This window comes from Pinus tabuliformis, chromosome 2_2 (genome assembly GCF_031772625.1).
Source record: "Pinus tabuliformis cultivar Carrire ecotype Pingquan chromosome 2_2, CPIR1, whole genome shotgun sequence".
Classification (NCBI taxonomy): Eukaryota; Viridiplantae; Streptophyta; class Pinopsida; order Pinales; family Pinaceae; genus Pinus; species Pinus tabuliformis.
In genome coordinates this window covers 563,182,413-563,198,935 of record NC_142300.1, presented here as the reverse complement: position 1 = coordinate 563,198,935, position 16,523 = coordinate 563,182,413, and positions in this window count along the sequence as shown.

Genomic DNA, 16,523 nt, shown 5'->3' with positions numbered 1-16,523 from the left:
TGTTTGTCATGCCTTGCCTTGTAGCTGCTTTGACTTTTCTCAAGTTGTTCTTGCACTGTATGATGTATCAACTGAATTTTCTCTATGAACTTCCTTGCCTTATCGATGTCACTGTGACCTTTGATAGCAACATCTTTCTCAAAGATGAAGTCCAATGGCGATCTTGGCAAATATCCATAACATACCTCAAATGGCGATGTGTTTGTGGAAGAATGATTTGCCCTGTTGTATGCATGTTGTATGTAATGCAACTGTTCATCCCAAAACTTGGGATGTTTGCTACAATATCCTCTAAGAAGATTAATAACTGTTCTATTAACCACCTTGATTCGTCCATCTATTTGTGGGTGAAATGTTGTACTCTTCTTCAACTTTGTGTCCATCATGTCCCATAAATTTGACCAAAAATTCCCAACAAATTGAGAATCTCGATCACTTACAATGGAAGTAGGAAGACCCAAATGAAACCAAATATTTTTGAAAGAAAAGATGAGATGTTTGTTTAGTTTTAATTTGCTTTTTACATGGTGTTAGTATGCACATCTTGCTGAACCTGTCTACATTAACATACAATTAATCATGACCTTTCCTTGACAATGGAAGACCTCCTACAAAATCCATTGAGATACTCTCCCATGGATGTGAAGGTACTGGAAGTGGAGTGTATAAACCAAGTTTCCTATTACTAGGCTTACTTGTAGCACATAAAGAACATCCTCTTATGAAACGAGAAACATTATCCAACATGCGTGGCCAATAACAATACCTTTGAAGATTCGTTACTGTCTTGCCTACACCAAAGTGTCCAGCAATCAATGAAGTGTGTGCCTCTCTTATGATATTGTTTCTTTCTCCCTGTGGAATACACAACTTGCCCAAGTGATACAACAAACTGTTATGTACATGATAATCCAACTCTTCTATTTGGTTTCCTTGACTCAAGCTTGCATATACTTCCTGAAAGTCACTATCATTTGCATATTGTTCTATGTAACTTTCATGCAAAACATAATTATGCTTGAGTATAACAAATGAATTTACAATAGGCCTTGAAAGCATATCAGCTACCTTATTGTAGATTCCCTTTTTATACCTGATAACCAAATGAAATTGTTGTAGAAAACCCATCCATCTGAAATGGTGTGATTGCTGCAACTTTGACTGTGACTGTAAATACTGCAATGGTTGATGGTCAGTATGGATGATGGTCTCCTTCCCCATCAAATAGTGCTTCCATTTCTTAACACTTTGTACCAATGCATAAATTTCTTTTTCATATGTGGGATAGTTAGTTACAACTCCATTAAAAATTTCAGAATGAAATGAAATGGGCTTACCATGTTGTAATAGAACTGCTCCCATGGCATAATCACTTGCATCTGTCTGAATCTCAAATGGCTGTCTAAGATCCGGAAGTGCTAATACCGGTGCTAAACTTATCTTTTGCTTCAAAGCATCAAATGCTTTCTGTTGTACATCTCCCCAATGGAAGACTTTCTTGACACTTGTCAATGCATGTAATGGAGCTGCAATAGAAGAAAAACTAGCAATAAACTTTCTCCAATATTGTGTTGCCCCCAAAAAGCTTCTTACTTCTGTAACTGTATTGGGCTTGGGCCAATTCAAAATGACCTCAACCTTAGAGGGGTTTATCTTCAGTTCACCTAGACCTCCAACAATGTGTCCCAAATACCTCAAATCAGTCTTACCAAATTCACGCTTCAACATCTTTAAAAACAATTGTTCTTTTCTCAAGACATCAAGTACTTTGTTTACATGCATAACATGTTCATTCTCTTGACTTGTTGAATATGAGGATATCATCTAAGTAGATAATGACAAAATCATCTAGAAATGGCCTCAATACATCATTCATTACTCTCATTAAAGTCGTTGGAGCATTTGTAAGACCAACATGCATAACAAGCCACTCAAACAATCCTTGTTTAGTTTTTAAATGCATTTTTCCAAATGTCTTCTTCAGTTATCCTAACTTGATGATAACCACTTCGTAAATCTAACTTAGTGAAATACTTTGCATACCTCAAATGATCAAGCAAATCATCAATTCTTGGGAGTGGATAACGATTCTTTACCGTGATTTTATTCAGTGCACAGAAATCTACACACATGGGCCAAGTACCATCCTTCTTTGGCACCAAGACAATGGGCGAACCACATGGCGAAGTAAATAGGCATATGATACCTTTGCTCAACAATTCCTAGATTTTATTTTTGATTTCCAAACTCTCCATAATAGACATGTGATACATGCCAATGTTAGGAAGTGGAACATCTTGTTGCTACTGAATCTCATGTTGAATTCCCCTCTTGGAAGGTAACCCCTTTGATTCCTGAAACATCTCGCTATGCTTGCTTACCACATCAAACAAATTAGATTTCAATTTATCATCACAATCTTCAAAAGATTCATAATCAATATCATTCTTTTTCTTGATCATGAGAATCACAAAATTTTTACTTGCATTTACTAGTCTCTTCATCTGCCCTGCATTAACCAAAGAAATGTTTAGCTTTTTGCAATGGGCTCTCACTATGTACTCCACCCCATTCTTGAGCAATATGTATTTGTTGTCATGGCGATAAAATACTTCTTTTCTATCATACAAATAAGGACTACCCAAAATGATTCCTAAGATGTCAAGTGGAACTACATCTAACTCAACTTCATCAATGAACTTTTCAGTAATGGCAAACTTGAATAAACACTTCCTTGTAACTTGTAAGTTTGCATTGTTTACTATCCAACCCAATGGATATGGCTTGTGATGAGGTACAATTTCAAGGTTTAGTTTTTTAACCAAGTCTTCTGAAATCAAGTTTGATTGTGACCCACTATCAAATAATGCATCAATCTTTGTATGATTTGAAATCACTCTAACATGAAACAACTCTATTCTTGACTCTTCCTTTGGAGTGTTTTTTTGACTATGTGATGAACTAGTGCTTGCAACAATTTCTTTTCCTTTTGTAACCATGGCTGAAATCTTGGTCTCATCACCAGAATCTGAACCAAGGTCATGTTGTGTGGTAGCTGTCATCTTTTGTTTTCCCTTATTGTTTTGTTTCTTAGGCCTTAATTCGGGATGCAATTTCCAACAGTGGGCTTCATCATGCCCCTCTTTGGAACAATGTTTGCATGTGATTTTATCCCCTTCTTTCTTCACACTTGCATTCTTCTTTCCCTTCCATTTTCCACCCTTTTCCTTATCCTTACCCTTGAATGGCTTCCTCTTACTACCCTCTTCCTGAATGTTCTTTCCTCTAGATTCAAGGTGCGTGGCTTGCACACATACCTCATCTAAATTGTTTGGGTTAAACATAAGGATAGTATGTTTCAAATAGGAATGTAAAACCCCAATATATTTCAGTAGTGTATCTTGAGAATTCAAATTCACTCCTAATAACAAAGCCCTTCTTCTAAAATCCTATGTATAATCTTGGACTGTTTGACCTTTAAGCTGCCTAAAATTCTGCCAACTCATAATGGCTTTTTGCATATAGGCTAAAGGATAAAATTGTCTTTTAATTGCAAAAACAAATTCAACCCAAGAAATGGATATCTTACCATGGATTCTCATTTCCTCTTGAGTCTTTGCTTCCCACCAAACTAGTGTAGCTTCTTCTAGCCTCAGTGAATTCAACTGGATCTTTATGTCTTCCTATTGAAGGTTTTGAATTTTGCAATATACCTCTAATTTTCGAATCCAAATGTCCAACTTTTCTGCATTCACTTCTCCATTGTACATGGGAAGTTCGAATTTTATGTCCAATTTTAATAATGGAGTTTTTCCTTTTGGGGTTTTTGAATGAGTATGGGCAGTGGTGGTATTGGAAGATGATGTTGTGTGAGATCGTGAAGATGATGAGGAAGATGATGAGGATGGTGGAGATGGAGGTGGATTTCCACCATTCCCTTTGGAACCCTTCTTCTCATATTTTTTGTCCTCTGAGTTTTCTTCTCCATGTGGAGGCTTAGAACTCTCTCCAACCATTCTAGAGTTCCTCTCTTCATAGAGGAATTTAACCATCTCAGTCAAAGTATAGAAATATTTCTTGAATTCTTCCTCTTCTGAAGAGGGCCCTCCATGCTCTCTTTCTCCAGACATAATGGCTATGGATTCAGGCTCAGAAATTTGTACTGATTGTACCTCTTCAATCACTTCAGCCTCTTGTGCAATCTGTGCCTCTTCTATCTCAACTAATGGAGATGGAACTTGAGGTGATTTAGGTGCTGCCTTGAGTGGTCCTTTGGGTGAGGATGATGCTTTCTCAACCTTCTTCCTTCTTTTCCTAATCTCAAGACTAGCTATCTGTAGCTTCCCTTCTCCTCTCTACAACTTCAACCTTGTAATCATAACAACAATTGCAACTATTAAACCCTTCAAGAAAATCAAGCAAGAAACCTTGTGCTCTGATACCAACTTGATTTGAATTTATTGCTATTCAATGTTGTGCTAGTATCATTTCCAAATATAAAATTTTCTTTGCTTTCGTTTTCTTATCCATAAAGAGTGTATCCATAAGCATGTGATTGTTAATTCATCTAACTTGGTGAAATTTAGTGTTTTGCATGAACTTAAAAGCATGAATTTTAAATGGCTGAACAATAGCATAAAAACATAGCAAGCACAAATAACAGAGCTCAATACACAAATTTTCGTTGAAGGATTTCACGTCTCCTAGGCTACATCTCCTTGATCCAGCTTCATAGTGTGGGCCTTTGTATTAGATTCAATAGTGCTCAAATTGTTGTTACACGAATATAATGATATTGGAACCTATTCCAATGAGTCTAAAACATTCAAATCTATCAAAAATGACTATTTTTTTACTCAATTTGGTTACTAGCTACTTTGGGAATGACCTCCAACACTTGGTGGCCCTTGACTTCAAAAATCTTCAAGTTACCAAAAACACCTGTAGATGAAACCTGCTCCAATCAATCCCCAACATGCCAATTAGCCAAAAATGACTATTCCTTTTTGAAATTTGGCTGAGAATTGAGTAAGTTATGGCTCAAAGAATTTTTCCTAGAAAACCTCCGCTAAATCTGGGGAGACTCCAGTTAAGTTCGCCAAGTTTAGTGGTGGTTCTGGATTTAGTGGCTTCGCCATAAATTCTGCCAACTTAATTACGGATTAATTAAATCATAATCCTGATTATGGCACTAATGCCTCTTTTGTTCTGGCCCTCAGTCATGTGGTTGAGGTCACATGGAGAGGGGGCTGGCTCCGCGAGGCTTTGTTTTTTACCAAACTTTCAAAAGCTCTAACTTTTGCATACGATGTCGGTTTTTCGAAACGTTCATGGCGTTGGAATCCTGGAAACGAACTCTATCCATTCATTTAGGTTTGAAGCAATTCTGATCACTTTCATTTTTTAACTAAAATACTGATCCCTGATCAGATTTGGGGGTTTGTTAGAGTCGTTCAATTGAACAATGGGATTACTGTAAAAGTGAATGATGCCAAAGCAATATGGTTACAAACATTACTATTTTCTCCCTCATCATACTTTATTTATTACCTCATGCTATATACCCTATTTGTCCCTATTCTCTATTTGTTCCCTTAGTCCAACATATGCTATTCCCTTATCCCCTCATTCTTTTGAATTATCTCCTATTTCAAAACATCCATGCCACTCCTTATTCCTATTTAGGCATAAATCTCCTTTATTCTAAGCCTAAGTCCCTTATATCCTAGGCCTAAATCCCCCTTGATAAAACATCATTGCACATGATGAGTAAACATTACCCATGTACCTCATACACAAGCACACCCATCTGCTCAGTTTTGTTCAAAACCATCAGAAACCATGTCAAGCATGGAGGTCTTCTACACTCTGCAATGCAATTTCCTCTGAAATTGACTATTTTAGTCACCATTGTGCAGAATGGTTTTCGACCACATGAATAAGAATTTTCGGAAACTGAAAGAGGTTTTTCTCAAGGATAGACTAAAGAAAAATAATCTCTTCCATATTTTTCATAGCTGTCACGGATTGGGAGATTTCATTGCATCTTCAAAGCCTATTTTTCGGACTGCACAAATACTTTGTTTTAGTCATGGTTTGCAGAGAATATTCTCAGTTGTAGAAAAATTTGAGGAAACTGAGAGATGTTTCTCTCAAAATCAATTTCATATACAAAAAACTCTCTCATTTTATGCACAGGTGTTATGATTTTGGAGATATTAAACACTATTTGAGCCTTATTTTTCAAAAACTAAAATTTTGCATTTTCCTCCTGTTTCAATCATTGTTTTTTGGTGTATTTTTCAAAGAGATGGAAGTGAATTTTCAAAAAAAGGAGGAGGTTTGTGTTGCTAATGGGCCAAAGAACAAAAACCTGTCTCATTTTATGCACAAGTATCACGGTGTGGGAATTACAGGTGTCACTTCGAGACCCAATTTTCATGATTTCCTGCTACCAGAATTCTGAAATTTGTTTGGAAATTCGATTTGTAATTTTGGATGCATGCCAGGACTTATAAGGTATTTTTGATGAATTTATGGACATTACAATGCTTTTGGAGTGGCATGATGGTGTTTTTTAAAGACTAGAGGGCACTTAAGAAGCAATTTTTGAAAATGTGTTGCGCAGGTTCTACATGGTTGTTGTCCAGGCCCTTCCTATACACTTGAATGCATAATGGGAGGTATAGTTTGAATATATGAACATGGATAAGGTCAAATCACATCTTCAACAACCAGCCATATGTCAGTTTTGGAAGGAAAAAGCGTTCACCTGGTCGCTACCCAATCAACACCAGTTGTCCCTGCTTTTTACTGTTTTATTGGGCTCATGAAGATATGGATTTCGGAGATAGACTTCTTTATTTTAGACATATGGTTTTTGTTTTTTTTTTATTTTAGATAAAATTATGAATGTTTTATGGCTTTTTTTCCATTATAAGAGGAAAAGGACTCAAAACAGTAGAAAAACTTTCCTCTTTTTAAATTTTGGTTCGATCCTTTGTTGGATTAGTTATGCAGTGAACTTAGAAATTTATCATATTTTATGTATTGTCTATTTAAGATGGTTAATATATATGGAGCAGGTTGTTGTTGGTTTCATTATTGATGGGAAAGTATTGTAGTTTTATGGTGTGACCTGCGTTAATGAGTATGCTTGGATGTTGAAGAGATTCCAATTGAATTGTAGAGATATTTGTGGTATGAATGCTTCGGAAATGTTTCTTCTTTAGTTTATGTGTTATCCTCTTTGTGTTATCTTCTAAATATGATTTGAAGGTGTATGGAATAGTTATGATTGAATTCATTTCACGTGCTCTTGTCTAGCTGTACCAAAATATTTCAGTTGCAAATGGAATATTTATACCTTTGAATGTTTTTTATTTTTCTTCTTGATAGTCATTCATCCAAGTTGCAGTAATGAAATTTCATTTATTCTACCATTTTAGATGAATGTCTTGATGTTCCTTTTTCCACTATACTACAAATTGTTTTTCATTCCGAAGTTGTACTAGTCGATCCTTTGTATATGAAACTAGTTGGGAAATGCATAGGCATGATGTACTAGGGAGGTCATGATCACATGCAGTAGTATTCCTAGAATCCCCTACCACCCGCAAACCAAAAAATTAAACACTTTCAGAACTAGTCTTTGTTAAAGATTATATTTCAAAGTTTTATCTCTGAGTTTTCTCAATGAGGGAGCCCCCTTATGTTGCAGAAGACTAGTCTATCAACCAAAAGAGGTCTATGGTTATCTCTGGGTTCCTCTCCTTAGCTTGGAGGAATTACAGAGTGCTAACAAGTAGGATAGAGCAGGTGAATCATATTTCAACTGTGAGTTCATATGGGACAAATTTACAAGAGATGATCTTACAAGCAGGGAAACATGATGACAAGTATCAACAATTGAAGCAAATATTGCAGCAATAGGGTGAAGGTGATAAGGATGAGGAGTATCACCTCACGAAAGATAGCTTAGTCAAATTCAATAACAAGATTTATGTGTCGGATAGCAGTGAGCTCAAGAAGCCTATCTTGAGGGAGTTTCATGTCTGTCAAGCTATACTCAGGTCACCTAAGATATCAGAAGACTCTCACAATAGTTAAGAAGTTCCATCATTGGCCGAACTTGAAGAGAGAGGTGGATAAGTTTGTTGCAAGATGTTTGGATGGTCATCAGGTCAATGTTGAGAGTAAGCATTCAACTCGTTTGTTGCAGCCTATTTTGATTCCATAATGGAAATGGGAGGTCATTTCCATAGACTCCATTACAGGTTTATTAAGGACATCGAACAAACAAGATTCCATCATGTTTATGGTTGACAAGTTGAGTAAGGTTGCTCACTTCATTGCAGTGAAGTCTATGAATTCAACTAGTGAGGTAGCTCATATATTCATCAAGAAGATAGTGAGATTGCTTGGTGTTCCCAAGAATATTATATTAGATAGAGATGTCAACTTCAATTCCAGGTTTTGGAAGGAATTATTTGCGAGTTTAGGGACAAAGTTTTCTTTCTGTACAACTTATCATCCGTAGACAGATGGAAATACAAAGAGGGTTAACATGATTATTGAGGACATGTTGAGGATGTATGTCATGCATCAACAAAGGAAGTGGGGGGAGTATCTTCCACTGGTAGAGTTTTCTTATAATAATGGATATCAAGAGTCATTGAGGATGAGTTAATTTGAGGCTTTATATTGGGTGGATTTGTAATACTCCTATCAGTTGGAGTGATCCAGTGAATAGATTGTTGATTGGATCAGATATGTTTTCTAAGATGGAGCAGGAGATGTTGGCTATTAAGAGGAATTTAAAGGCAACATAGGACATGAAAAAGAGTTATACAAATCAACATAGAGCATTCAAGGAGTTTCAGGTTGGGGAGCATGTGTACTTACGCGCAAACCCATGAGGAGCTCCTTGAGGATTGGGTCATGTGCCAAGCTAGCACCTTGGTATTTTTGGTTTTTTGAGATCCTTGAGAGGAATGGACCAGTGGCCTACCGACTTGCACTGCCGCCAATTGTGAAATTCCATGATGTTTTCCATGTTTCATTTCTTAAGAGATATGTGCAAGATGTTGATCATGTGATTGATTAGTATGTATTCTAGGTGGAACCAGAGGGAGAGTTCCAGCCAAAACCTCAGTGAATTTTGTAGCGAAAACAACTCATGCTCCGGAACCAAGCAAAAGAACAAGTTAAATTGCAATGGAAGCACTTTGGGCCCAATGAAGATACATGGGATATGGTTGATCTGATGCAGGATTTGCATCCTTCCTTATTTGTTGGTTGAGCAGATGTGTTTGGTTTATATTTATATATGCATGTGTATTATAAATACTACAATGAGTTGTGTTATAAAGCTCCAATAAGTAGTATGTTGTAAATATTGCATTGAGTTGTGTTATAAAGCTCCAATAAGTAGTATGGTGTTCATGGTTTCAGTAGTTTGGTATGTTGTAAATGTTGCATCGAGTTGTGTTATAAAGCTCCATGGGAAACATGTTTTGCTGGTTATAAGCATCATTGAACTTTGAGGACCATGTTCTCCCAAGGGAGAGGGGTTTGTAACAACACGTGGGTGATTTTCCATGTAAATAAAATAATACAAGGCCATGAGACACGTATTCCAAGCTGAATTTTGGGAAAAACGTTATAGAGGGAATCACTTGTGGATTAATTAGTGGCTATGGAAATTGGCAAAGGAAAAGAGGCAATAATTGGCATTTATTTATGAAAATAAAGGAAGATGGGAGAAAAGGAAGGTGAAGAGACACAAATTTGCATGAAAGGGAAATTAGAGGAAAAATGAAGGAAAATGAAGAAAATAGAGGCATCAATAATAAAAAGGAATCAGAGAAATAGTTGATGGCTTTTGTCAATTCTAACTTTTTGATAGTTTTGTGGTGGAGCTCTAGTACATTTTCTCTCATACACTCTTGCACACTAGGAGAATTATTGGAGCATGTTTGGAACAATCTAGCATTCACTCGAATTTGGAGAAAGAAGGCAAAAGAAAGAAAGGAAGCACAAGGAAACAGTTGGATCAGTAGCTATAGTAGGCTTATTTTGCAGGTAACAGGTTGCATGTGTGATATTCTTGCCGATTTTTAGATGCATGGCATATGCATGTGGTTCCATGGTTATGTGTTGTCATTGAAATGGAGATTTGTCAAGATTGAAAGTGGTTTTAGCCTTGCCCTGTTGTTTCCTGGATAACCATGGTGTTGTGGGTTTCCCACTTGTTTTTCTGATTGGTTCTCAGGTTCCCTATGGTTCATTAGGGGAATTTTGAGGTCTAAAATGGGCCTCCTAAGAAAAATGTACAACCAAAATAAACTTTGTAAGAACCAATAGGATTTAAGATGATGATGTCAACCATGGGGGATGATTCACCATTTTTGGAGTAAAAAAATGAAAAGATTAAAAAATAATAAAATAATAAAACTACTTTTTCAATTCGTATTTTCAACTTATCTCCCTAAGTTTTTAGTCAAATTTCGAGTGGGAGTACTCGTCGGACGCAAAATTTAATTCCTCATCCAAAGAGTACCATGTTGTATACTTTTGATGGACCCTGCTACATGAAATATGATAAATACATGAAAAACGTGATTGCAACCATGCTTTTCATGTATTTCTCATTTTTCATGAAGTAGGGTCCATGGAAAGTATGCAACAAGGGTACTCGTTGGACGAGGAATCAAATTCAGCATCCAAAGGGTGTTTCTGCTCGAAATTTGAGTAAACCCATAGGGAAATAAGTTGAAAATATGAGTTGAAATAATAATTTTTCCTTTTTTCCCTCTAAAATTTGATGATGTAATCTAATCTTATTTTATTATTTACACCATTATTTTATAATTTCCTTAGGAGAAACATTTTAGACCTCAAAATTCCCCTAATGGTGGGTTGGAACAAACACTCTGGAGCCTCGAACAACTTGGGTTGAGTTACTAGTTCTTGGAGCCTATAGGTTGGGACAAATGCTGTGGAGGCTTATGGGTTGAGTTATTAGTTCCTGGAGCCTGTAGGTTGGGACAAATGCTCTGGAGGCTCGTGGTTTGAGTTACTAGTCCTTGGATTCGTGGGTTGGAACAAACACTCTAGAGCCCTGAATTAGTTGTGAGTTGATTTACTAGTTCCTGGACCCCTCAACAGCTTGGGTAGAGACCGATCTAGTTGATGTTAGTGATTTCTAGACCATATGGGTGGAATCATTATGGTTGAGGGTTGAGGTGGTTTGGGCTTTGGAAGCCCTTGTAGGTTTCATTTTTTTTTTAATCCTTATGGTCCCACATTCATGTTTGGAATATGGTGCAGGGGTGATTGGCTGAAAGAGAGATTTTTAGCCTAATTTGTGGTTGGGTGGTACATGGAAGTCCCTGACTTGGTTGGCATTTTCACATGTTAATATGAGATATTTTCCTATTTTGATCTATGCATTTGTAATGATTATGTTGGTGATTTTATGGACGATTTGACATGGTTTCCATTATGTTTATATGATATATTCTATCTATGGATCTTGACATGTTTTGATAAGTTATTGAATGGTTGATGAATGCATGGACAAACAAGTGTTATTACATATAGCTATAGAGAGCATAAAGCCTTCTTGGTGATTCTCATATTAAGATTATCAGTTTATGATCAGATATAAATTCATGAACTGTAGCTTATATATTTTCCAAATGTTTGATGAAATGTATATCATGGATTAGGCATGTCTAGGTCTAGTTATTACTTGAGTTTTTATTGATTAGCATTGATATTACCTTTGATTACATTCTAGAAAGGTATAGGTAGTTTTGGGTGTTAGAAAATTATATATTACAGAGCAATGGAACAAATAATATATTGCAGAAACACAAACACAAAATGACATAAAACAAGAGAAACATAGATATACGTGGTTCACCTAATTTGGGCTACATCCATGGAGAAACAACCAGTCCTTCCTTTTATATTATCCAACAAAATTAAGAGATACAACCTACAGCAGATCCGCTATAATTTCCTCTTCGCTCTCACACAATCTCCTCTCTCTTTCTCGCTCAGAATACACATACATACAACCGTAATATAATTCCCTCATATATAGCGAGGGGTTTCCTTCTAGGGAAAGAAAACCCTAAATTAAACATAACTTCTACCATCCTATCATCCACCTAATGAATGTTTTAGATTGACTATGAAATTACAATATTTTACCAGGAAAATTTACATCTATTTTCAGCTTCGGGGGTGCTGCCCCCAAACCCCCGCCAAGGGGGGGGCTCATAAAATCGCTTTTCCCCCCCCAATGACAATTAAACGGGTGAAATTTCCACCTCATTAGTAACTGGGGTCCAACGTGGCAATAACTCTGAAAAAAAAGAAGATAATCAGGCTCCACACCCAACATTGGGTAGTGTTACAGGAAAAAGTGTCTACACATAACTGCTTATCCCACTAAGGTGTGGTAGCTACCTTAGAAACAAACAAAGTAAAGCTACTTTCGTTTTTCCTTTATGAAATATAGATGAGAGAAGAACAAAGAAGACCAACCTCTGTCTTGCGCTAATCTCCTAATTCGATTCCTCTCTCTCTTGATAGTCTTTCGCTACTTGCTCTCTTGCACGCCCAGCTTCACAGAGTACCTGTAAGATCACAGTAGCATGATAGTATACAAGGACATGGATCTATAATCATAAACAATCTAGGATCAGATGTAAATTGACCATACAAATGCATAAATCATAAATAACACAAGAGTATGGAGGAAAACTTGAATAGCTTTTATTGATAAACAAGAAAGAGCCAAGGGAGTTACAACCAGTTGTTCTGACCCAGCATCATCCTCTTTGCAAGTAAGCCCTTCTTCACCTCATACAAAGCTTAGATCACCCAACACTTATGATGTTGTCTCAAGAAACCAACAGCAATTCCTTACAATATGCAAAATTCCAGCCTCCGGATCTCTGGGATGAGGGATCCATATATAGATATCTGTAAGGGAGATGAGTCAGCTTTTGATTTGATTAGTGTCTTCCCTCTGATAGTTCTTGCTTCCACTTGGAGATTGATGATCTCTTAATCATCCTTGGTCGAATTCAGAGAGGCAAGTGTCACAGGAGAAGTTTCTAGAAGATTCCATGCCTCTCCACCTCGCGAAATGACACTGCCATTTGTCACTTCTCACCCATCGCACCCCATAGAAGGGCTTTTTGAAATGCAATGCACCCACAGAGTGTACTTAGGTGAGATGCAACACACTTTGCCTATGGAGCAGCTGAAATGATCCTGTTTTGACCAGTTTTGAGCAATTTTTCATGGAGAACTTCTGGGAGAAGCTGTAATCAGTTGACCTTGTTCCTTTAGGGGTTAGAACAACACTTTTAGGGACTTAGGAGCCCTTAGTTTATGGACATTTCATGCTTGGGGTTGTAGTGCCCAAAAATGTCTATAACAGTTGCCCCCTAAAGCATGAGGTCGTTAATCTTTTGATGTCGGGTGAAATGCTTTATTATGAGGATCTGAAGTTCTTTCAAGCTGAGAGGAGACCTGTAATAAGATACAATACAATACATTATCTTCATAATATTTTCATGATCTAGCTGAGGTGGGCATTCCCATGCTCAGCTTTATAAATTCATTTTCATGTACATAGGACAAACAATCATCTGAGTGTAGACTGATGATTCTGGTAGAGCCATCATCCCTTTGATTGGATGATTATCTGTGCAGCAATGATGTACATTTGATGTCTTTATTTCCCTGAATATATATCGTAGCCCGGATGGATGAAACTAGATCTGGGGTCTTCAATCTCGTTCGATCTTCACTCGAAGTACAAGTCGATCAATGTGAGAGATGTTCTGGAGTCAAACATGGAAAGACATCACCTGATTACCAGCCAATGATGTAAGTTGTTAACAAGCGCGAGAGGAATCACCGATAATGATAATGACCCTCAAGGTATTGCAGTATAATTCACGTGGTGTGAATAAAGGACTTGGCGTCGAACACCACGTAAAATCTTTCGGTCGAAGATCATTGATGTAAACTTGTCGCCGGAAGTGAGAAACTTTCCATTGAGGCATGCAAGCTTCAAAGTACTGAACGGGGTGTTCCTAGATCGACTTCTTGGATAATGAGCTGATGTCGACAAGAAGCGATCCGTCACAGGAGGGCCTTAATGAATCCCACATCAATGACGCGGAACATAGCAAATGATTTTAATGGAGGTGAAAACAATCTGATGACATAAGGTTCAGGGTGGTGGTGATGAAAGAATGGAGTGTAAATGTATTGTAGTGGGTGAGACACAGGTGAATTCTCTAAATGACTTCTCTTGAACATATCGGCGACACTGACGTGATGGATTGGTAGCATTAACCCTAAATGTGGATGGTGTGATGGGACCATGGTGATGTGACCGGTGAATGAAACAACCCAACCCGACTTGGATGGGAGTGAAAGTGTCATGTTCAAGAGCGACTTGCTACCAACAAAGTTTCTTCAAGTTTTCTTCCCAATTTTTCCCTAGTCATTGCTGACCAGTACCTCTTTATTTTTTTCAAGCTTGAGGAGGATAACATATGCTTGTTCTATAATCTTCCCTTCGGTCAAACCCATCGCTTTGTTTTAACGAGCCTAGCGATAGTGAAACTCGTTCTTGTTTGCTATGGACAAGTTTGTCGCTATTAAGTTTTAACGAGTTTAACGACAAAGATAACTCGGTCCTTTTCAATTTTAGAGAGTCTGAAAAGGAACGTAAAGGAAACTCCAAAATTCCTTTTTCGTCATCTAATCCCTTAAGTCCGAAAAAGTATAAAACAAAACAGAAGGGATGAATTTTCGATACTTTTAACGAGCCGAACAAAACAAGCGCTCGATCTTTTTGTGTAATAATCCCTCAGGTCCAAAAAGATTAAAATCTAGAGGAGGGATAACACTTCTGGTCCCTTTAACGAGCTGGAGAGGCCAATGGCTCGGCAATCTTTTCATATTTTACGAGTCAGTTGAAAAGAGCTTAAAGGAGACTCGTATTTTGAAGAACGAGTGATAAAATTGGGTAGCAGCTCATTCCAGGTAAGGTTTGGAATTTTTCAATCACGGTAGTGTTACAAGGATGGCTAGTGGGATCACTCTTCGCAACTGTTCCTCAAAAGGGGTAAACAATCAAATGGAGGTGAATGATCGGCCAATACAGAGTGGAGGTGATGATGAGAACACGACCAAAGCTTTAAAGGCTGAAGTACTACATTCACGATGGTTATTTACCGGAAATCGGTTCATTTTTTTTTATTGAGCTTAAACACTGGGGGAAAAATTTGCTCATGACTTATGTTTATCTTTTAACGAGCTTGAACTATGTGCTAAAACTGCTCGATTAATCCAGTCGTATAATAAGAATGTCTCATATATGAAAACGACAATTTTTAGAGTTTTGCCCGACATCCTTTCTTTATGCAAGTTAGGAAACGACCAATCCAAAAAATAGATAAATGATCGCTCTTCGCTTGCACGCCAAAAGGTTTGCATGCCCCTAGGTATAAAATAGAGCTTCAAGGTCACCTTTCATTCTACCGACAAAACATTTGTTTTATCAGGAAAGGTCTACCTCTTTCAGGTTACCAAAGATTGTTCTATTCACACCACAAACAAAACACTTCTTCGGCGATGTCTACCAAAATAGACAAAGGTGAGCCAATCCACTCACATAATTTTGACGAGGGAATCTTATTCCAGTCTAACCCCCTTTTCCAACCACGAACGGGAGTACAGATTAGTCATATATCTCTCGCGAAAACCTACCATATACCCGAAGTTTTCCTGCCGAAGCAGACCAGGGTGCATGCCCCCTAGGTTTCAGTCATGTCCCCCGAATCACTCGCGCTCATCAGGTGGACGGACTGGAGATCGATGAGGCATTCCTTGTGTGAAGATACCATTCAGGGATGGCATATGACTATTTGCTCTGTGTGATCCGGGAAATGAAAGCTGGTCTACGAGCTTGACCACTCTTCCTTCGTGCGGAAAACACATCACTCTAAAGAGTGATGAGACAATGGCTCCCATGCAATAAATATAGTCTCGTCCAAGGAGTAGATTATAATCCAGGGGTCCTTGAACTACCATTGCGTTCATGTGAACGGTTTTCCCTCTCAATGTTATGGGCACATTGGGAAGGATCCCTAACAGTTGATTGGTTCCTTTGTCAAAGTCTGTTAGATTTCTCATCTCAGGCAAAAGCGATGGTGAACCAAGTGCTTTCCAAGCAGTCGAGGAAAGGATACTCATAGAAGCCCCTTCATCTATGATGGTACCAGCCATAACCATTCTATATACTTGAGCAATGATTCTGAATGGTACACTAGCGGGTAAGCGGGGTCTGCCTAGTTGATTCCAGTTGAAGGAAACAACTAGGTTGCTTGGAGGTGGGACCGAATAGACGGCAGGGTATGACTCTGACGAACTTCCTTCCCGCAGTAAAGGAACGGGTAAATTTCCCCCATGTTCATCGGAGT